Consider the following 22,578-nt stretch of genomic DNA (forward strand, 5'->3'; position numbering starts at 1 on the left):
AGTTGTTAGACATATGCAGTACAGAGGGAGATAGATTAGGCTTCAAGTATAGTAAGGAAAAATCTGCAGTCATGATATTTAATGAAGAGGGCGGCGAGCATAGAATACAGGAGTTCGTGCTAAAAGTAGTGAATGAGTACAAGTATCTTGGGGTGTGGATAAATAACAGTGCTGAGTATCTGACAGAGCATGAAAAATATGTAATGAATAAAGCTAGTAGGAATGCAGCTGTCATGAAAAATAGGGCACTGTGGAATTACAATAGGTATGAGGTGGTAAGAGGGATCTGGAAAGGGGTGATGGTCCCTAGCCTGACCTTCGGGAATGCGGTCCTGTGTATGAGGCCAGATGTTCAAGCAAGGCTGGAAATTAGGCAACGGGGAGTAGGGAGGTTAGCTTTGGGAGCACATGGCAATACACCAAATCAGGGGGTACAGGGGGATATGGGATGGGCGTCTTTCGAGAGCAGAGAGGCTAGCAGTAAGATAGCATTTGAGGAACGATTGAGAAGGATGGAGGAAAAGCGGTGGGCTAGGAAAGTTTTCAGATACCTGTATATAAAGAATGTTGACACGAAATGGAGAAAGCGAACTAGAAAATTGACAAGCAAATATCTGGACAGCAGTAAGGGGGCAAATCAGCAATTATCGGTTAAGAAAAAGGTTAAAGGAACAGAGAGAGCGTTGTGGAAAACAGGGATGCTGACGAAATCGGCACTGGAAACATACCGGACCTTTAAACAGGAAATTGTCAAGGAAAATATCTATGATAATTGTAGGGGAAGTTCTTTGCTGTTTGAGGCCAGGACTGGAGTTTTGCGTACTAAGACGTATAGAGTCAGGTACCAGGAGATAGACACTTTGTGCATTGCGTGCGGAGAGGAGGAGGAAACGGCTGAACACTTGATACTTTTCTGTAAAGGGCTTCACCCTACAGTGGAAGGCAGCGGGGCTGACTTACCCAAGGCATTGGGGTTTAGGGATAGTGAGGGGAAAGTGGATTTTAAGAGGTTAGAAGTAACCAAGCGAAGGTTATCTGATTGGTGGCTAAAAGCAAGACAGGAGTAAAATTTCACAAGACATGGCTAGGTGGCTTGAGCCACCGCCCGATGTAAAGGGTTCAGCCGTATCCATCCATCCATCCATCCGGTGGCGGTGGAGAGGAGGTGGCAACGTGGGAGCAACGTGGCTGGGAGCTGCAGCGACTACGTCCGAAGCTAAGTGTTTTTGGTATTTACACTTGTATACATGCTGTCGGGCGGTAGTTTTAAACCGAGTTAAGGGTAGGGAGGCCAGCGGAGGTGTGTGAGAATAATTTTTAGCGGGTTTTTACGTTGCGCAGGGTCGAGGGCTATCGGCATAGGAATTTTGGCGGGCTTTCACAAGGCGTAGCCGGCCGGACGATGGGTCGGCAAGCTAGGAAAGTTAAGGAGGACGAGGACGGGGAGTTAGTACAGTGCCAGGAGTGCGACCGTTGGTGTTACTTAGATGAGACTGGGTTCGGGAGCTTAGCCGAGGCGGATGAGGCTAGCTTCGTGTGTAAGATGTGCAAGCGGTTTGGGGACGCCGTTCATGCGTTAAAAGGGGAATGGGAAGCTGGGTTTAATGCACTTAATGCGGACTGGCAGGTCGAACGAGAGGCACGGATTAAGCTGGAAGCTCAGGTCGCCGATTTGATTAAAAAGGAGGAGAATAATGCCGCCCTGTTGAAGCGAATGGTGGGCGAGATTAAAGAAGAGCGGGAAAAGCGGATCCAGCTAGAAAAACAGGTTGAAGCGCTCAGGTCGCGGCCGGCTGGGCACCCCAGTTCGGAGAAGTGTCAGGCGGGGGACGAGGCTCGTCAATCGTACAGTGCTGTAGTGCAGCGAGCATTGAGTGAGAAAAATGAGAACGAAATGAAAAAGGTTAAAGCGGGCTTGGAAACTCGCGACAATAGCGTACAGCGGCAGGAGAGGCAGCTAGAGCGATCCGGAGGCCAACAGATGGAATTAGGAAGCGAACGTTTGGGGCGCAGGAGAGTTCTGGTGGTCGGGGACTCGAATGTAGCGAGGGTTGAGGGAGGCGTTCTGACGGCAGTGAAGGCAGACAGGCGGGTGCAGGTGGAGGCTCAGTCGGGAAAGTGCATGGTGGATGCAATGGCCAGAGCCCGGGAAGTGGTGGTGGGCAGCATGGATGGCGAACACCTTGTGGTCATCCATGCTGGTCTCAATGATGTACTGCAGGGGAGGAGCCAGAATCTTGAGACGCAGTTGGAGGTGGGGATGCGTAGGCTTAGAGAGGCCTCTGAGAGTGTGCATGTGACCATATGCACAATCCCAGAGGTCCAGAGACAGGCTCGCGAAACGGAAAGGAGGGTCGTGGAGACTAATCGGGTAATTAGGCTACTGAGTCGACGACTAAGATACGAGGTGATGGAGGTGAACAGGGAAGTGTACGAGGTTAGGCCCCACCCTTTTGCACAGGATGGCATCCACTACGGTGGTGCCACTGGCAAGAAGGTGGGTAGTAGGATAGGTCGCCAGGCAACAGCTTTTTTGGGGGGACCCAGAGCTCTGAAGGAACCAGTGTAGAGAAGGAAGAATTAAGATCAAACGGACAATGGAACCATAGGGGAAGAAATAGACGCAAGCGCCAGGGCCAAGTCAATTCAGATATAGGTTTCATTAACATGCAAGGTGGCAGGAATGCACTGAAATGGGAGGAAATAGAAGAACAGTTAAGACAGGAGGAATTAATGGTATATGGTTTAGCGGAAACACATCTTAGAGACATGGAGCAACCACCCTGTAACCCAGACTACGCATGGGAATATTGCAATAGAACAGAGGGCAGCAGAAAGGGAGGTGGAATTGGGGCATTCATTCATAAAAGTATGAATTTTCAAAGGGTTAGACTGGGATGCAGGGAACATTTATGGGTTAAAGGAACAGTGGCAGGCAAGCTAACACTCCTTGGCTTTGTATACCTGTGGACAGGGGTTAATGCCAAAGAGGAAAACAGGAAAATATTAGAATGTATTGCAAGCGACATTGATGAGCTAGGAGGACAGGGCGAGATAATTATATTAGGTGACATGAATGCACACATAGAAGACCTGGATGGGTACACGGATTCGACAGGAAGCATGCTGCAAGACATGTGTGACAGGCATGATTTAGTCGTATGCAACAGCACCGAGAAGTGTGAAGGGCTCATAACATGGGAGGCGGGGAGTCTGCACTCGACGATAGATTATGCACTAATATCAGAGAGGATGTATAACAGATTAGGGGTAATGAGCATAGATGAAGATGGTTCCAGAAGTCTAGGTAGTGACCACAAGCGTATCAAGTTGAGCTTCAGAGGAAAAAGCAATGTAGGACTGAAGCAAGATGAACAATCAGGGGGAAATCTTTACCCAGAAAAGCAATTGGAAGTAGCAGCCAAAAGAATCGAGAAAGTAATTTTTGAGGATAGTGAAACAGAATGGACTTATACCAAATTAACTCGATTACTGGAGCTAGAGCTAGCTAAGGTGCGAGTAAAGTTAAAAGGGAAAAGATGCAAACCCAAGAGTTGGTGGGATGAGGAGGTCAAGAGGGCAATAGAAAAGCGCAAGGAAGCATCCAGAGAACACAGATATTCCAAGCAGAGGGGGGAACCAAAACCCGAAGTAGACAGAAAATGGGATACCTTCATAAAGTGTAGAAGGGACGCATCCTATTTGATTAATGAGAAAATTAGAAGAAAGGGTGCCCAATGGATGTCAAAAGTAAATAAAAAGGATAGAAAAGCAGCCCAAAAATTTTGGAAACATCTAAATGCAATGAGTAATAAAACTAGGCTAGAACAAAGGTTTATTGTTACAGATGAGGGTATTCGGCTAGAAGGGGATGAAGCAATAAAACACATAGGAACAAGGATGACGGAAAAATTTTCAGCAAAGCACGTGGTACATAGTTTATCGAAGGAGGATAGACCGGTTACAGCAATAGCTTCACTTGAGCAAGGAGAGTGGGAAAGGGCAGAGAAGAAGGTTCCTAGTGGCACATCAACAGGACCAGATGGTATCCCGATTATGTTGATAAAGAAGTTAGGACCAAAATCCAAGCAAACATTAATACAGGTAGTGAACAAAATGATAGTGGATGAGAAAGTCCCCGATGAATGGCGATTAAGTAGAATGAACATGATATATAAGAGAAAGGGGGAGAAAGCAGACGTAAGTAACTATCGCCCCATAACAGTGACATCTGTGGTTTACAGGGTGGTGATGCAAATTTTAAAGGATAGACTGCAGGCTTGGGTGGAGAACGAGGGGGTGTTAGGGGAACTACAGAATGGGTTCCGGAAACAAAGGAGGTTGGAGGACAATCTATTTTCATTGACACAGTGTATAGAAATTGCGGAAAAGGAACATAGGCCCTTATTGCTAGCATTTCTGGATATTAGGGGAGCCTATGACAACTTTACTCAGGAGCATTTGTAGGACATATTGGGCACATTGGATGTGGAAAATGGAGTAATTAATCTTTTAAAAGATATATATAGAGGTAACAGAGTGCTCATAAAATGGGAAAAAAATGTATCAGGGCCTGTAGAGATACAGCGGGGGCTTAGACAAGGATGTCCTCTGTCCCCTTTGTTGTTCATGTTGTACCTGCAAGGTTTGGAAGCCAAGCTAGAGGGGAGTGGACTAGGCTTCAACCTATCTTTTTTCAAGCAAGGGGAATTGATTAAACAGACATTACCGGGACTAATATACGCGGACGATATAGTGATAATGGCTGACAACAAGGAAGACCTGCAGAAGTTGTTAGACATATGCAGTACAGAGGGAGATAGATTAGGCTTCAAGTATAGTAAGGAAAAATCTGCAGTCATGATATTTAATGAAGAGGGCGGCGAGCATAGAATACAGGAGTTCGTGCTAAAAGTAGTGAATGAGTACAAGTATCTTGGGGTGTGGATAAATAACAGTGTTGAGTATCTGACAGAGCATGAAAAATATGTAATGAATAAAGCTAGTAGGAATGCAGCTGTCATGAAAAATAGGGCACTGTGGAATTACAATAGGTATGAGGTGGTAAGAGGGATCTGGAAAGGGGTGATGGTCCCTAGCCTGACCTTCGGGAATGCGGTCCTGTGTATGAGGCCAGATGTTCAAGCAAGGCTGGAAATTAGGCAACGGGGAGTAGGGAGGTTAGCTTTGGGAGCACATGGCAATACACCAAATCAGGGGGTACATGGGGATATGGGATGGGCGTCTTTCGAGAGCAGAGAGGCTAGCAGTAAGATAGCATTTGAGGAACGATTGAGAAGGATGGAGGAAAAGCGGTGGGCTAGGAAAGTTTTCAGATACCTGTATATAAAGAATGTTGACACGAAATGGAGAAAGCGAACTAGAAAATTGACAAGCAAATATCTGGACAGCAGTAAGGGGGCAAATCAGCATTTATCGGTTAAGAAAAAGGTTAAAGGAACAGAGAGAGCGTTGTGGAAAACAGGGATGCTGACGAAATCGGCACTGGAAACATACCGGACCTTTAAACAGGAAATTGTCAAAGAAAATATCTATGATAATTGTAGGGGAAGTTCTTTGCTGTTTGAGGCCAGGACTGGAGTTTTGCGGACTAAGACGTATAGAGTCAGGTACCAGGAGATAGACACTTTGTGCATTGCGTGCGGAGAGGAGGAGGAAACGGCTGAACACTTGATACTTTTCTGTAAAGGGCTTCACCCTACAGTGGAAGGCAGCGGGGCTGACTTACCCAAGGCATTGGGGTTTAGGGATAGTGAGGGGAAAGTGGATTTTAAGAGGTTAGAAGTAACCAAGCGAAGGTTATCTGATTGGTGGCTAAAAGCAAGACAGGAGTAAAATTTCACAAGACATGGCTAGGTGGCTTGAGCCACCGCCCGATGTAAAGGGTTCAGCCGTATCCATCCATCCATCCATCCATCCATCCATCCATCCAGACGCCGTTCGATGTGTGCTGGCTGTTTTCGTTAGCAGTTGAGCTGCGTGTTGAATCTCTGATACAGTGTTCTGCTCGGATAACCCGAATGCCTTTGTAGCCCAGCGGTTGTAGTGCAGTGGTTATTGCGCGCGACGAGTGGAATGTGACCCTGCAGGCATTCGCATTTTGCCTTTTGATGCAGTAAGGTATGCTTTTAGGTGATTAGGGGTTTAGGCCAACGGGGAAAAAAAAAAAAAAAACTTAGGAGGGAGCGTGACATCACGCGGCGAGGCTTCGCAAGCCGAGTGTTTACGAAGCCGTGCAACTCTTTCCGATGGCTCTCTCTCCGTACTTTTGCTTAAATTTTCACTGTACTATGGCTGCATAGGGAAACACGTAACTGAAGGCGTCCGCCTGTGATGACGCGCGGCAGCGTTGCCTTAGCATGGACACCTTTCCCCGTCTTCCAGCATAAAACGCGGGAAAGGATCTGCCGAAAATTGTTTGCTTGGGATTTTAAGACACACGTGCTCCAGAGATGAAGAAACGAGGCAATCGTTCGCGCATTACTGTGGATAATTACGATCCCAGTCGCGGCTGCCGCATTTCAGTGGTAGCGAAATGCAGCGGCCCGTGTATCGGTGCACGTTAACGATCCTCAGGCGGTCAGTTGATCTTGAACCCTCGTTAACTAAACCCAATGAATCAGGCGATTGCTGGGGTTATCTGTGCTGCTCTCAGTGAAGGGCATTGCGAAGTTACACGCGCGCTGTGGCTAGTTTTGCCTCGCCGTCGCCGTAGACGATGCAAATATGCGACTTCTTTAATGTAATCAAGCGAGTACCCTCCAAACATGTGGCTTAAAACATTAATACTGGAGACCAAATTTCATTTGTGTGCGAAATTTGAGCTCGAACGATTCACCAGTTTAGCTCAGAGAAGCATTATACGGCGAGCGTGTAATTACGCAGCACATTATATGCCAAACATGCGTGTGATCAAATTAAACCTTATGCTCAGATGCACGTTGTGGTGCAATACGAACCGAAACGGCAATGCATGAAGCAGTAAGCAAGAAATTTTATTTCAGGGCTATTATACAAAATTTCGAGAACTGTACATAATTATGTACAATTGGACTGTAGAAGTGCTGTGTGCTTAAAAAAACGCAGTAACATGCATTATGATGCATGTGTAGTTTGACGAGGGTAGCAAAGACAATAACATTGCTTGCCCACACTTTGTGTGAACTCTTGAACAATATACAACATTTAGCATTGAAGAACAATGCAACAGCCTCGACATGCATTCAAAGCTTGCATGTTAGTGTGTACTGCAAGCATCATATGAAACACAAAGAAGACACTTTGTTGAAAAAATTTGTGTTAATCATGTAACACAATATCCAGCTAACAGCTAATAAGTCAATGCTTGGTAATTAATATTAACAATATATATTTTTCACTGACCTCAAGACAGGAAGCAGCCGCAAGAAAACTGCCTTAGTGGCTTGACAGGGCTGATAGCCAATGATTTAAAGATGTTACTGCAGTAATATCTGTGCCTCATAGCGCTGTATTTCCTTTGCAATCATTTTTTTAACTATTGACCTTTTAATTGTGTCAGCTTTGTGTGCTTTTTTCTCACCTTTTCTAGGTGAAGTCGCTCTGTGGCCATTTTGGCAAGATAGTGCATCCTGATGTATAGATACTTTTCTACAATTGCCCTCACAAGGTGGAATGAGTGGTTTTCAAGCGGAAGGTTATCAATCGTGTTCCTTAAGAACTCTAAAAAGGTCTTTACCTATAAATGCTGTCAGTGCAGCTACTGCAACCTTATCTGCAAGCCCTCGTGACTTCAAAGGAGTACAAGCTATGGCTCGACGCAGTTCTTTCTCACATTGCTGACACATTGTGAGGACATCCTTTGAAGGGTAGATTAAGCCACCATGCGATTTCCTTCGAATCAGGGAGTAGGTTTTGTTATCATGACGTGATGCGGTTAATGCAGATACACACTCATGACACTTCAGACTCGCTTGTAGATTCCTTACTACAAATCTGGCAATGTATGAAACAACAACCTCTGCAGTTTCTGAAATTTTGCCTGGATCAGAGCAGTAAACATGCTCTTCAATAATACTCGGCATTGTTTCAACAGAAGGCTCATTTTCTGTTAGCCTTTAGCGAGTGGTGGTCATGTTTATTACTTCTGTTGAAGATGGCTTCACAGATGAGCTCACGTAGAGAATGCTGATGTGCTCAAGTGGAAGACAGTTTCCACTGGCAACATCTTTCACCTCATTTTGCACTATAAGGCGCTTGAATGCTGCAGCAAACTGCCGTGCAGTTGGATTATCATCACGGCACCCGAATGAACGTATCGTTGCAAAAAACGGTTCATGATGGTCCTGGCTCAGTTTCGAAGTAGGCAAGTATGCTGATACTGCATTATCCTGAACTAAATGAGTGTACCAGGAAATTACACTCTGCATGCAAATTAAAAGGCCAATAAATCCTGTCTTTCTGTTAGTTTCTGTGATCAGCTTTTTTTTTGTGCTGGGTCTCGAATAGAGGAAAAGTATTCTTTTGCTTTTTGCAAGTATGTGGTGACAGCAGCCACATTTTCAGGGCACAGAGGATTTTTCCAGCCTCTTTGTTTCAGGTGTTGCGAGTTGAGAATGTCGAACACATTGTTCACATATCTTATAAACTCCTCTGTGGCCGCAGAATCTCGCAAGCTTGTTACGTTTAGTGCCCTGCATTCTTCAATAGCATCTGCTACAGATGTGCTGAATACCTGTGCTGCACGGGATACTTTCATTGGCTGAGATTTCCAGTTGATGTGGGATTGTCTCAGTTTGTTTGCCAAATGCAGTCCCTCTGAGTATTGCAACTCGTGCAGCTGTTTGATGTGCTTCCACATTATTAGGCCTCCTTTGGCATTTTCTAAAACTTTTTTGTAGCATAGTGTGTTTCTGAGAAGTTTAAGCATGTAGCAAGCATCCAATAAAACATATTGGCCGATTTGTCACACGGTGAGGAAAAGCAGTGTTCAGCTCTTCCAAGTCAAGCTTGCAACCAAGGTTGTGCAACATAGAAAAATTTGCAGTGAAACTCACTACATGTGCGCCCTTTTCGTGTGCAAGAGAAGTAGCCTGGAGGACATCGTTGCTCACCTCCTAGGCCGTCAACTATGAAGTGCCCTAATGGTAGCTTCCATCTCTCATTGATTGCCACCAGCATAGCAACAAAGGAGTCTTTAGCAACGGGGAAGCTGTCATCGTTCACTTCAGTTCCCATGTCCACCTGCCCTCTCTTACCGTCCCATTCGACATGTCGCCTAATCGCCATTTTGTCTACAACCAAGTTGCAGAGTGTAGAATGACCCAGTTTTGAATTTTCTTCCACTTTCATTCCAAGTGCAGCCAGTGCTTGTTTAGAAAATCCAGAAGAGCCATCAATATGCTCAAGCCATTTTGACAATGTTTTCGGATGAGGCAAACATGTGTCAGAAACAGCCCTGACATAGTTATATGACCTAGGTGAATAAAAATGCAAAGTTGATGCAAAAGCTCTTAACTCAGAAGAGTAGGCCATTGAATGTGGTTTGCCTGATTTTTGCACAATGTGACGCATCAATAGGTTTTCTTTAGAGCCTGCAAGGCTTTGGAGTGCAGTAATGTTTTACTCAATCAGAATTTAGTTTTTTGATCGATAATCAATCACACTTGAAAGGTGAGCAACCTTGCAGTGAAGACTGCGCTGCGCTTGCTGCAGTCTTTTTATTTTCTTTTTACTGGAGACATAGATGGCAGCGTAGCGCTTCACCTGACGACATAGGAATGCCTTTTCAGGGGTATCCTGCATTGCTGGAGGCTGGCAATAATAGCACATACATATATCAAGAATTTTCTCATTGCACTTTATTGATATGTTGAACACATGATTGCATGTATCACCCCAAGTTTGAGTATACACAGGCAAAAAAGTAATGGTGAGCAATTTTTTTTACCACGAAAACCTGAGCTCATGCAAAAAAAATGGTGGGAATTTAATGGGGGTTGTGCCATGAACACTACTTGGCTTATGAGAGCAAACATTTAAGACTAAAGTGCTTCTCACAGAAAGCCTGCTAGGAAAGGCGATGGACATATTAAAATACTAAAGCAATAATGACTTGTAAAGTAACGTTTCTCAAAAATTCAAGATACTTTTTCATAAGTTTACATCAAATAAATGCTTTTCATAATCAAGCTGTACGGTAGGCAGAATAGGGCTGGAGGGAATGAGCTTCCAGTTATTTAACTTGATATAGATTTTGCAGCTGGCATGCCGTCAAAAATGAGAAAGTATTCTCTGTCACCTCAGTGTCGCCTTTCAAGAACTTGTAATAGTAGGGGCACTCAGCCTTCCAAGTTAGTTCATTAGTCTAAATATGATTTTTGCATTCAGTGGCCACATAGCTTGATTGCTTTATTTTGAGATAATTTCAAGTTTGGAACAAACATACACTGCATCACATTTGTATTTAACGAAATGTGCATCATAAGCGATTGTGGCATGCTTCCGAAGGCCAGAGGCATCGAACAAAAATTATGGGAAAGAAGAACTGCCAGATTTTTTCTTTGCATTTATTTGAGCACCCAGGCTTCAAGAATAACTCTTGATTTATAATGTAAAGCCTCACTTTTGCTTAGGTCTGAAAATGATATCATTTTCCTGACAGAGCTATCTATGAATTCTGAAGTGCAACCTCACAGAACCTCCTTCACTTTCTGTTAATACCGAAAACTTCAAAATCCAGGATGCAATTGATTGCAACATTCAACATGTAACATCCAACTAAAAATTTTCAAAGTATAATGTCCCTGAAGTAGTTAATGATCCATTTTGTGTACTAAACAGGGATAACAGGGGTCCCACTTTCTTCGACTTGTTGCTTTGAGTGAAAGCAAGTAATGTCTAGTAGCCGTGAGGACACACAAAAGCAAGTCAACTTTACCTTTCTGCTCAGAATGCTACCAAAAAAAAACAACTGCATGAAGCTGCAGACCACAGCCTTAAAAGAGAACAAGGAAAATAATAAAAATTTATTACATTACTTAGGAAATAGAAAGGTTGCAAAAGTGGGTTGCGCTCATTGGCCAACTGGCATAGGCAAATAGTGTAGCATATTTTTGCATAATGCAGACGTGTAAATGAAGCAGTTAAGTTTTTTATAACTCACTGCAGCTTCGCAATCGCTTTGGTTGCGGTTGAAGGGCAGCTGCCTGTGGCAAGGCTTCTTTTGTATCGGAAGGGGCACAGGAATTGGTATTTCCTCTTCGGCAGATATGGCTCCTGAAGAACCTGTTTCCCACTCTATCAGGACCGCTTGTTCCTTCAGTTGTTCTGCTGCCATCTCCTCTGGCGAAACACTGTGTTGCTCTGCAAGTGGCGAATCTTTGCAAAGAGCAGTAGTTGTGCCTTCCAGGTCGCTTTGTGAGGGACCAGCAATTTCAGCAACACTGCTGGCATCGCACAGATACTGCACCTGCAGCTATAAGAGCAACAGAATGAGATAATATCAAAGAATTTAGAATTGAACTACGAGTGCAAACATTCATGTCGGTCTCTATACATACCTCATAAAACGCATTTGCGAAATCGCAAAACACTGGCCAAGCAACTGTAAGTTGGGATAAATTCGCCACATAAAAGTGCTGTCTTAAGCATTTCTACGCTGGTAATTTTACCTATTTTTTGACTGTGTAATGTTTCTAAGCTTCTTGTTTCAGCACGAGATAGTATGCAGTGCAACTTAATAGCTTTAAAGTAACTGGAAAATAAGTGCAGTGACAAGCAATGCAAGAGCATGGTGAGTGCTACACAAAGTGTAATTGTAGAAAGGTCCGAAATACGCTCCCTTGTGCATGTGTGTTGTGCCAGTGAAATTGCATTAATTGTTATAGTCCTCAAAGAAATTCGCTGCATTGATTAGACCTCTGCAATGCCCTCAGAAGAGGCCAATCTTGATCTCACTCTCACTAGACGAATTTGCACAGGTTTACATACTGGTTCATTTAAGGGCTGCAGGCTTGTTTGTATAATATCCTCTTCATGCAGAACTTCTTGTCCACTTGCCGTTGCTGCAGCTGCTGTCGAAGGTTCTCCGGTGTGTGACTGCACAGAAGAAAATAAGCATGTAGTAAGACAACACGCTTGCTGTTATGGCATAATGAAACATGCTTTGATGCGTGCTTCAGAAGTCGCATTACACGGTGCGGCAGGTTCTTAAATCAGAATTTGGAGCAATTTTTAGAACGGAAAGTTTTCTATTTGGAGCATTTTAGAGCTCAGGAACGCCGTGCTTTCAGCGCTAAAATTTCTAATCTGGAGCACTTCGGGACAATAGAACGTTGACATGGAAGCATTGTGGCACGTGGAGGTTAGTTTCCAAATCTCTTTGATTGGCAAAAAATGCTGGAAAATTAAAAGTATGATGTACATTTGAGCCCAGTTATATCGAACATGACCGTCGCGCGTCGCTTATGAATTGTACCCAGAAATTCGCAGCAAGTGGACTGATCATGCTTGATAGAGACACCAGCAGATCGGATTTTATTCATGTGCAACGTACGCCTCCCGCTTCTGCTTTGGTTAGGGTACACTGCGAGCATCACGCGTATCGCAACCACAGGACGATCGGTGTTGTGCGTTCAGGCCTAAGGTATCCCATAATGAGAAAGTCCGCTCTCAGCCGGACACGAGATCTGTACCTACAAATGGGGCCATTTGTGCGTCTGTGTCATTTCAATTTTTTTCACAATGCAGTCTTTGCTCAGCGGTAACCGGTGTCATCCATTTGCGGAAGATCGTGCCATCGTTGCATGCGAGTGCAGTGACGAGGGCAGTCGCTTTTCGTGCACAGGAAACACCTCAATATTTAAGGTTTAGTATCCCCCAATAATCAATCAATTTAATTAAAATAAATAGAGAATGAATGAATAAAAAATAAATAAATTTAATTAAATAAAGAATGAAATCATTTGATTTATAATTAATAAAAATAAATATTTGGAATGAAATCATAAAAATTAACAATTAAATGTTATTTAATGATTAATTAGTGTTAAATTCATAACTAGTTTTACCATCAATGACCAATTACATTACTAAGTAACGGGAGGCAACGGAAGGAGACTTCAATGCACCTTTAATTTTTTTCAGCTAGTAGTGCTGAATATGTCTTAAGGAATCGCTGATCAGTGCGTGCGCGGCAGGCCAAACTAATGCGACTGACGAAAATGCCCGAACTTTCTTTTTGCATTTCCTTTCCGTAAACCACGCCCTTTATTGGCCTTCGCGCAAAAAAGGGACAGCGATGCCCGCGCAAGACCGCGTACCTCGTCCGAATCGAACAGAACCAGATAACGCCTCTTGAAACCGAAAGTGTGTGTGTGTGTGTGTGTGTGTGTGTGTGTGTGTGTGTGTGTGTGTGTGTGTGTGTGTGTGTGTGTGCGTGTGCGTGTGTGTGCGCGCGTGTGTGCGTGCATGCGTGAGTGCTACTGCTTAATAACCATCCTCGCAGGCCGGCATACTCGCAGACCTCATGAACGCTGCCGGCAGCTTTGGGAGGCGAGGGTTCGGTTTGTTTCAAAGCGCGCGCCTCGTCCGCAAACGCATGCACGCGCACACACACACGCTTTTCGTGATGAAAATGAACAGTGGGAGCTAAGCTGCAAGAGGAGGAGTCGCAGCCCTGACGCGCGTACGGTTTATTAGCCCATTGGCCTTCGAATTTATCGGCTATCGATGGACAAAAAACGACGACACTCTGCGGAAACGACGCCACTAAAGGAGCTGTTTCAGAGCAGTACAGGAAAGAACGTTTGTTTGAGCTAGGCTTTCACCGAAATGTTGAGATTCAGCGAATATTAAGTTGCCGACATGAAGAGGAGGGAGACGTGCGCTGCTCACTCATGTTCACTGTAGTGAAATGATTATGATATGTAAAACTGGTTTCACACCGATATTGCACTGTATACTAATAAAGCGTGGAGATTCCTAGCAGACTGAGTACTTTGTTCTTCACAAAACGAATTCGTAAGGAGAGCGCGGAGCCTACGAGAGAGAGAAACGTTCTGATGCTGCCGCGCCGCGCAGGTGGCAGGCATCTCAAGTTATTGACAAGGGGCGCGGATGCTGAAGCGTCTCGTATGTCCGACCCCCAGCGGCGCCGGCGTGTCCTCTCCTCGTCCTCTACAACACCATGTCCTTTGAAAACCAGAGTGTCTGCGAACTAGCGTATGTATTCATGCATAGACAGAGCGGATTGATAATTGTTGCATAGATTTTAAGCTGAGCACTGCAATTGTGAATGACAGCTAGATGTGTGCTATTAGCCTTACTTTAGCATGGCATAACCCAATGCTCCTGAAGAACGTACCTGAAGCGTCTCCTCGATTTCAATGGGCCCCGAGATCGCCACCATGTTGCGCAGACTGGCCGCGACGCGACGCTAAAACATGATCCTTTGATGATGATGAAAAAATGACGCCGTTCAGGCGTTGAAAGGGGAATGGGAAGCTAGGTTCAAGGAACTCAGTGGGGACCTGAAGCTAGAACGAGAGGCACGGATTAAGCTGGAAACTCAGGTCGCATAGTCGCTTAAAAAGGAGGAGGAAAATGCCGCCCTGTTGGAGCGAATTGTGGGCGAGATGAAAGAGGAGCGGGAAAAGCGGACCCAGCTAGAAAAGCAGGTAGAAGCGTTCAGGTCGCGGCCGGCAGGGCACCCCGGTGCGGAGCAGTGTCAGGTTGGGGACGAGGCTAGTCGATCCTACAGTGGTGTAGCGCAGCAAGCTTTGAGTGAGAAAGAGGTAAAAACGGGCATGGAGACTCGCGACAATAGCGTATGGCGGCAGGAGAGACAGCTAGAGCGATCCGGAGGCCAACAGTCTCTGTTAGGAAGTGAACGGTTAGGGCGCAGGAGGGTTCTGGTGGTCGGGGACTCAAACGTAGCAAGGGTTGAGGGAGGCGTTCTGACGGCAGTGAAGGCGGACAGGCGGGTGCAGGCGGAGGCTCAGTCGGGGAAGTGCATGGTAGATGCAATGGCCAAAGCCCGGGAGGTGGTGGGGGGCAGCATAGATGGCGAACACCTTGTCGTTATCCATGCTGGTCTCAATGATGTGCTGCAGGGGAGGAGCCAGAATCTTGAGAAGCAGTTGGAAGTGGGGATGCGTAGGCTTAGAGAGGCCTCTGAGAGTGTGCATGTGACCATATGCACAATCCCAGAGGTCCAGAGGCAGGCTGGCGAAACGGAAAGGAGGGTCGTTGAGGCTAACCGTGTAATTAGGCTATTGAGTCGACGACTAAGATACGGGGTGATGGAAGTCAACAGGGAAGTGTACGAGGTCAGGCCCCACCCTTTTACCCAGGATGGCATTCACTACGGTGGTGCCACTGGCAAGAGCGTGGGTAGAGGATAGGTCGCCAGGCAACAGCTTTTTTGGGGGGACCCAGAGCTCTGAAGGAACCAGTGTAGAAAAGGAAGAATTAAGATCAAAGGGACAATGGAACCATAGGGGAAGAAATAGACGCAAGCGCCAGGGCCAAGTCAATTCAGATATAGGTTTCATTAACATGCAAGGTGGCAGGAATGCACTGAAATGGGAGGAAATAGAAGAACAGTTAAGGCAGGAGGAATTACTGGTATATGGTTTAGTGGAAACACATCTTAGAGACATGAAGCAGCCACCCTGTAAACCAGACTACGCATGGGAATATTGCAATAGAACAGAGGGCAGCACAAAGGGAGGTGGAATTGGGGCATTCATTCATAAAAGTATGAATTTTCAAAGGGTTAGACTGGGATGCAAGGAACATTTATGGCTAAAAGGAACAGTGGCAGGCAAGCAAACACTCCTTGGCTTTGTATACCTGTGGACAGGAGCTAATGCCAAAGAGGAAAACAGGAAAATGTTAGAATGTATTGCAAGCGACATTGATGAGCTAGGAGGACAGGGCGAGATAATTATATTAGGCGACATGAACGCACACATAGAAGACCTGGATGGGTACACGGATTCGACAGGAAGCATGCTGCAGGACATGTGTGACAGGCATGATTTAGTTGTATGCAACAGTACCGAGAAGTGTGAAGGGCTCATAACATGGGAGGCGGGGAGCCTGCACTCGACGATAGATTATGCACTAATGTCACAGAGGATATATATTAGATTAGGGGTAATGAGCATAGATAAACATGGTTCCAGAAGTCTAGGTAGTGACCACAAGCGTATCAAGTTGAGCTTCAGAAGAAAAACCAATGTAGGACTGAAGCGAGAAAGTAATTTTTGAGGATAGTGAAACAGAATGGACTTATACCAAATTAACTCGATTACTGGAGCTAGAGCTAGCTAAGGTGCGAGTAAAGCTAAAAGCGAAAAGACGCAAACCCAAGAGTTGGTGGGATGAGGAGGTCAAGAGGGCAATAGAGAAGCGCCAGGAAGCGTCCAGGGAACACAGATATTACAAGAAGAGGGGGGAACCAAAATTTGAAGAAGACAGAAAATGGGGTACCTTCATTAAGTGTAGAAGGGAAGTATCCTATTTGATTAATGAGAGAATTAGAAGGGTGCCCACTGGATGGAAAAATTAAATAAAAAGGATAGAAAAGCAGCCCAAAAATTCTGGAAACATCTAAATGCAATCAGTAATAAGACTAGGCTAGAACAAAGGTTTATTGTTACAGATGAGGGTGTTCGACTAGAAGGGGATGAAGCAATAAAACACATAGGAATAAGGATGACGGAAAAATTTACAGCAAAGCACGTGGTACATAATTTATCGAAGGAGGATAGACCGGTTACAGCAATAGCTTCACTTGAGCAAGGAGAGTGGGAAAGGGCAGAGAAGAAGGTTCCTAGTGGCACATCAACAGGACCAGATGGTATCCCGATTATGTTGATAAAGAAGTTAGGACCAAAATCCAAGCAAACATTAATACAGGTAGTGAACAAAATGATAGTGGATGAGAAAGTCCCCGATGAATGGTGATTAAGTAGAATGAGCATGATATATAAGAGAAAGGGGGACAAAGCAGACGTAAGTAACTATCGTCCCATAACAGTGACATCTGTGGTTTACAGGGTGGTGATGCAGATTATAAAGGATAGACTGCAGGCTTGGGTGGAGAACGAGGGGGTGTTAGAGGAACTACAGAATGGGTTCCGGAAACAAAGGAGGTTGGAGGACAATCTGTTTTCATTGACACAGTATATAGAAATTGCGGAAAAGGAACACAGGCCCTTATGGCTAGCATTTCTGGATATTAGGGGAGCCTATGACAACGTTACTCAGGAGCATTTGTGGGACATACTGGGCACATTGGATGTGGAAAATGGAGTAATTAATCTTTTAAAAGATATATATAGAGGTAATAGAGTGCTCATAAAATGGGGAAAAAAATGTATCAGGGCCTGTAGAGATACAGCGGGGGCTTAGGCAAGGATGTCCTTTGTCCCCTTTGTTCATGTTGTGCCTGCAAGGGTTGGAGATCAAGCTAGAGGGGAGCGGACTAGGCTTCAACCTTTCTTTTTTCAACCAAGGGGAATATATTAAACAGTCATTACCGGGATTAATATACACAGATGATATAGTGCTAATGGCTGACATCAAGAAAGACTTGCAGAAGTTGATAGACATATGCGGTACAGAGGGAGATAGATTAGGTTTCAAGTATAGTAAGGAAAAATCTGCAGTCATGGTAATTAATGAAGAGGGAGGTGAGCATAGAATACAGGAGTTCATGCTAGAGGTAGTGGATGGGTACAAGTATCTTGGGGTGTGGATAAATAACAGTGCTGAGTATCTGACAGAGCATGAAAAATATCCAATGAATAAAGCTAGTAGGAATACAGCTGTCATGAAAAATACGGCACTGTGGAATTACCATAGGTACGAAGTGGTTAGAGGGATCTGGAAAGGGGTGATGGTCCCTAGCCTGACTTTCGGTAATGCGGTCCTGTGCATGAGGCCAGATGTTCAAGCAAGGCTAGAAATTAAACAACGGGGAGTAAGGAGGTTAGCTTTGGGAGCACATGGCAATACACCAAATCAGGGGGTACAGGGTGATATGGGATGGGCGTCTTTCGAGAGCAGAGAGGCTAGCAGTTAAGATAGCATTTGAGGAACGATTGAGAAAGATGGAGGAAAAGCAGTGGGCTAGGAAAGATTTCGGATACCTGTATATAAAGAATGTTGACACGAAATGGAGAAAGCGAACTAGAAAATTGACAAGCAAATATCTGGACAGCAGTAAGGGGGCAAATAGCAGTTATCGGTTAAGAAAAAGGTTAAAGAAACAGAGAGCTCTGTTGAAAACAGGGATGCTGACGAAATCGACACTGGGAACATACCGGACCTTTAAACAGGAAATTGTCAAAAGAAAATATCTATGATAATTGTAGGGGAAGCTTTTTGTTATTTGAGGCCAGGACGGTAGTTTTGCGGACTAAGACGTATAGAGTCAGGTACCACGAGATAGACACGTTGTGCATAGCGCGTGGAGAGGAGGAGGAAACGGCTGAGCACTTGATACTTTTCTGTAAAGGGCTTCACCCTGCAGTGGAAAGCAGCGGGGCTGATTTACCAAAGGCATTGGGGTTTAAGGATAGCGAAGGGAAAGTAGATTTTCAGTGGGTAGAAGTAACCAAGCGCTGGTTATACGATTGGTGGCTAAAAGCAAAACAGGAGTAAAATTTCACAAGACATGGCTAGGTGGCTTGAGCCACCGCCCGATTTAAAGGGTTCAGCCGTATTCATCCATCCATCCAATTTTGGTTTCAATGGCTGGGAGACTGTAATGCGTGGCTCCCGATCATTCTGTTTCAACCTTTTTTCGGGCTTTGAGCAACAACTTTTATTTTGTTAATGACAAAAAACATGTTCTTGGATGTCTCAGAGTGCAGCAAATGCTTAAAAAGTCTAAGCTGACTTCCACATAATATTGAAAGTGGATCATCACTTTCGATTTCGAAATCTAAAAGCATGCTGTGCACGCCGTTCTATCGTGTCGTTAGGACCTTTTGTCTGCTGCATAACCAGTAGCTTTTGGACGGTTTACAACAAAAGGAACATGTTCGAAACATGCGTATTGCAACAAGTGCTTGCAATAGCTAAAAATGCCGCAAAATAAGTATTTACACTGCATGATGCCTGGTTGTATTGTACTGTTGCCAATTAATGGCAAGAAATCAACTACTTTGGACAAGCAAAAAAGGGAAAGTAATCCATGAGATAGAATAAGGACTGGAGGAAGTCCGGAATTACCTGAGCTCTCAACTGTAGCCAGGTGACCCGTGTCAAAGGAGGACTGCATGGCGCTCAATGGATGGAAGCCGGAGACATCGTGGTAACATGCCTGGGGAGTCGTTGGCCCGCAGGGGGCACATCCCTTATATCTAACGTTCTTAGAACTTTGCGAAGCGCGCCTGTTACAATCTTGCTGCGGAGCATTGCGAGAGATGTTTCGATCAGATGAAGCAGATCTTGGGAGGCCCAGCCTGCGATGTTTCTGGTCATCTCTCCGACGAGCTTTCGCCGAACGGTACCTCCCTGAATAACGTTGACAAATTTCAAATAAACCCATGCCCCTCTTCTCTATTCTTTTCGCAAGAAACACAGCTCCCTATGGGTTTCCTGTGTGATGCACACACAAACAGTGACTTTGGGAGTAACACAGCAGGCCTGACTGACCGGATTTCTCCAAATGACCAGCAAGTGCATATGACTACTGGAACAAGGGGATCGAGCATCAGACATGGCAAGCGACGTGTGAATATTTAAAAAACTGTGCTGGAAGGCACAGGCACGTGCGCACTTACAAGGAAAAATGGCATGCGTCGGTGCGATGAAGGCGGCGGAAATCGTTTAATTCTTACTGCCGTTTCAAGAATTTTCGCGAAAGAGGTTTCTTGTTGTATATCTTTGCAACTGCGTTAATTCCTAATTGCATGTCTGTTATGTGAAGTGCATGGTTTGTTAGCAACAGTTTGATGAACTTCTTGCATATAATATGCAGTGGTGCGTCCCTGTGGCCGCTATCTTGTTCTCACAGGTCGGGACAGGCGAACCTGCTATTTTATTCACACTAGTTTTAGAGCAAGCATGTGTCCAGTGGCCTTTGAAGATGGGTTCGGTCTTTGAGCATGATATCGACGAACTTCTTGAGGCCCTGTAACACTCTTAGGAGCGCTGACGTCAGGTAAAAGAGTCCACCCCAGTCTTGATGGGCAGTCAAACTGTCGACAGTAGCATTTCCTTGGCTGTAAATGCAATCTACAAACTGCAGAATAAATTGATGTTGTGTTTAGCTGCCAGTTTTTTTGTTGTTTTTTTTTCGAATTACATTGAGTCGTCTTTCCAGGAGTTCTAAGTCGGCAGGAGCTTCATGGAACGAAGCGCTGGGTTTCTTGTTTCGCTAACTGAACATGCAAAACGGAACGCAACAGCAATGCATTTTCGCTCGCTACTCCCTCCAGCAACTGCAGTCATCGACACGTCACCTGTCAAACGGTAACACTTAACAGACCACACAAATAATATAAGAAACAGCGCACCAGAAGGCATACTTTTTGCTGCAACGGCAGTCACAAAAAAATTCTGTGCTGACTGCGTGTCGTCTGCTAGGATGGAAGGATGGATGGATGGATACGGCTGAACCCTTTAAATCGGGCGGTGGCTCAAGCCACCTAGCCATGTCTTGTGAAATTTTACTCCTGTCTTGCTTTTAGCCACCAATCGTATAACCTTCGCTTGGTTACTTCTAACCTATTAAAATCCACATTTCCTTCACTATCCCTAAACCCCAATGCCTTGGGTAAGTCAGCCCCGCTGCTTTCCACTGTAGGGTGAAGCCCTTTACAGAAAAGTATCAAGTGTTCAGCCGTTTCCTCCTCCTCTCCGCACGCAATGCACAAAGTGTCTCTCTCATGGTACCTGACTTTATACGTCTTAGTCTGCAAAACTCCAGTCCTGGCCTCAAACAACAAAGAGCTTCCCCTACAGTTATCATAGATATTTTCTTTTGACAATTTCCTGTTTAAAGGTCCGGTATGTTCCCAGTGCCGATTTCGTTAGCATCCCTGTTTTCCACAGAGCTCCCTCTGTTTCTTTAACCTTTTTCTTAACTGATAACTGCTGATTTGCCCCCTTACTGCTGTCCAGATATTTGCTTGTCAATTTTCTAGTTCGCTTTCTCCATTTCGCGTCAACATTCTTTATATACAGGTATCTGAAAACTTTCCTAGCCCACTGCTTTTCCTCCATCTTTCTCAATCGTTCCTCAAATGCTATCTTACTGCTAGCCTCTCTGCTCTCGAAAGACGCCCATCCCATATCACCCTGTACCCCCTGATTTGGTGTACTGCCACGTGCTCCCAATGCTAACCTCCCTACTCCCCGTTGTTTAATTTCTAGCCTTGCTTGAACATCTGGCCTCATACACAGGACCGCATTACCGATGGTCAGGCTAGGGACCATCACCCCTTTCCAGATCCCTCTTACCACCTCATACCTATTGCAATTCCACAGTGCCCTATTTTCATGACAGCTGCATTCCTACTAGCTTTATTCATTACATATTTTTCATGCTCTGTCAGATACTCAGCACTGTTATTTATCCACACCCCAAGATACTTGTACTCATTCACTACATTTAGCACGAACTCCTGTATTCTATGCTTGCCGCCCTCTTCATTAATTACCATGACTGCAGATTTTTCCTTACTATACTTGAAACCTAATCTATCTCCCTCTGTACCGCATATGTCTATCAACTTCTGCAAGTCTTTCTTGATGTCAGCCATTAGCACTATATCATCTGTGTATATTAATCCCGGTAATGACTGTTTAATCCATTCCCCTTGATTGAAAAAAGAAAGGTTGAAGCCTAGTCCGCTCCCCTCTAGCTTGATCTCCAACCCTTGCAGGTACAACATGAACAAAGGGGACAGAGGACATCCTTGCCTAAGCCCCCGCTGTATCTCTACAGGCCCTGATACATTTTTTTCCCCATTTTATGAGCACTCTGTTACCTCTATATATATCTTTTAAAAGATTAATTACTCCATTTTCCACATCCAATGTGCCCAGTATGTCCCACAAATGCTCCTGAGTAACGTTGTCATAGGCTCCCCTAATATCCAGAAATGCTAGCCATAAGGGCCTGTGTTCCTTTTCCACAATTTCTATATACTGTGTCAATGAAAACAGATTGTCCTCCAACCTCCTTTGTTTCTGGAACCCATTCTGTAGTTCCCCTAACACCCCCTCGTTCTCCACCCAAGCCTGCAGTCTATCCTTTATAATCTGCATCACCACCCTGTAAACCACAGATGTCACTGTTATGGGACGATAGTTACTTACGTCTGCTTTGTCCCCCTTTCTCTTATATATCATGCTCATTCTACTTAATCACCATTCATCGGGGACTTTCTCATCCACTATCATTTTGTTCACTACTTGTATTAATGTTTGCTTGGATTTTGGTTCTAACTTCTTTATCAACATAATCGGGATACCATCTGGTCCTGTTGATGTGCCACTAGGAACCTTCTTCTCTGCCCTTTCCCACTCTCCTTGCTCAAGTGAAGCTATTGC

At 44.8% G+C, this 22,578-nt stretch overlaps 2 long non-coding RNA genes and 1 pseudogene across 5 annotated transcripts in view; all 3 read left to right on the forward strand.

Moving 5' to 3' along the window:
• LOC144115972 (uncharacterized) overlaps nucleotides 1-22,578 on the forward strand; it is a 73,413-nt gene that overhangs the window by 38,818 nt on the left and 12,017 nt on the right. The gene's annotated exons all lie outside the window — the stretch shown is intronic.
• LOC144115975 (uncharacterized) overlaps nucleotides 1-22,578 on the forward strand; it is a 38,559-nt gene that overhangs the window by 3,964 nt on the left and 12,017 nt on the right. Inside the window, exon 1 of one of the 4 annotated variants that reach the window (XR_013311637.1) lies at nucleotides 4,179-6,136. The exons of 1 other annotated variant lie outside the window; for it this stretch is intronic. This is a non-coding gene — a long non-coding RNA (uncharacterized LOC144115975). Of the gene's footprint in view, nucleotides 1-4,178; nucleotides 6,142-13,459; nucleotides 14,224-22,578 lie in introns of those variants that run through there. 2 more of the 4 variants (XR_013311635.1, XR_013311634.1) reach the window with 2 other exon arrangements.
• On the forward strand, nucleotides 14,786-15,605 carry LOC144104387 (uncharacterized; annotated as a pseudogene).

The sequence above is a fragment of the Amblyomma americanum genome, chromosome 1 (genome assembly GCF_052857255.1).
Source record: "Amblyomma americanum isolate KBUSLIRL-KWMA chromosome 1, ASM5285725v1, whole genome shotgun sequence".
NCBI classification, from domain to species: domain Eukaryota; kingdom Metazoa; phylum Arthropoda; class Arachnida; order Ixodida; family Ixodidae; genus Amblyomma; species Amblyomma americanum.